Genomic DNA, 1163 nt, shown 5'->3' on the forward strand with positions numbered 1-1163 from the left:
AGCTTCCCCTTAGGGAGTTCGGAGGTTAGGGAAAAGTTAAACCTCTACAAGGCCTTTCTAAGACGGGGAGGAGGTTCTAGTGTCCACTACAATCAACTCAGAGTCTGACTGAAAGAGAAAGTGAGACAAGGAATTGTGTGACAGAGCACACAGAGGCCCAGTGACCTTGACTCGCACTTCTCTCCTCCATGGGCACGATCTACCTGCCATAGGGTCAGTGGCACAGTCAAATTAGAGATGACTGGCCCTTTAAAAATACATCAGCAATTCTGGTGAAGTGTGTAGAGCTTTGCATGAAAAAAAGATGAATCTTTACCAGACCTTGACGGATTGGGGGGTGGGGGTAGGGTGGGGGGGCACCCAGAAATTGAGCTCAGAGGTGAAAGCAGATTTCTGAGGAAAACCCTTAGTTAACAAGATAGATTATTGTCTTCTTTATTTCCCAGGAGTGTGAGGCTGGAGCGGGGTCCACCAAGAGAGAGCTATGCCTGGCACCTGGAAAAGTGCTCCAGACACGCTCCCAAATGGACCCCACTAAATCACTCCTGCCCTTCTGTAGCCCCAGAGAAGCCTTGCCCTTCCTCATTAATTTAGACTTTGACTGGATAACCATGCCTCCCACCCTGACCCCTCCAAGTCCTTGAATACATTGAAACAAAGCCAATGCCCTTGGCCTGGGTAGGTCACACCTCTCTTTGTTGATAGCAAAATGGACACAGTAGAGGAAATGGGTGTGTGTGTGTGTGTGTCCTCCTTGCCTACAGTGAACTCTTTAGGGTCATTTTCACAGTGAGGCGAAATAGAAAAAGAGTCTACAGCACAGCTTTTACTTCATTTCTAGGAATAGGAGCCCTGTAGATGTTCCAAATGAGTGAGGGGAAGTTTGGCCAGATGGGTGAGGTGGTACCACAATGCAGGACATATTAGGAAGCAGTGTGGGTTTAGGTCTTGCCAAAACGGGCTCTGAACTAAATCCTTAGCAGCTATCCTGGTGTGCAGGTGGGGAGAATGAGCAATGGGGGACACATATGCTGTGGGAAAATATCTAGGCATGACAGCAGGTACAGAGTTTATCCTTGGCCCTAAAATGTGGCCTATGTAATTGCTTGCAATCTTTCCTTTTTTGATTAGAAATATATTTTGCTTTTCAAATACCACCTACT

This window comes from Myotis brandtii, unplaced genomic scaffold, assembly GCF_000412655.1.
Source record: "Myotis brandtii unplaced genomic scaffold, ASM41265v1 scaffold427, whole genome shotgun sequence".
Taxonomy (NCBI): domain Eukaryota; kingdom Metazoa; phylum Chordata; class Mammalia; order Chiroptera; family Vespertilionidae; genus Myotis; species Myotis brandtii.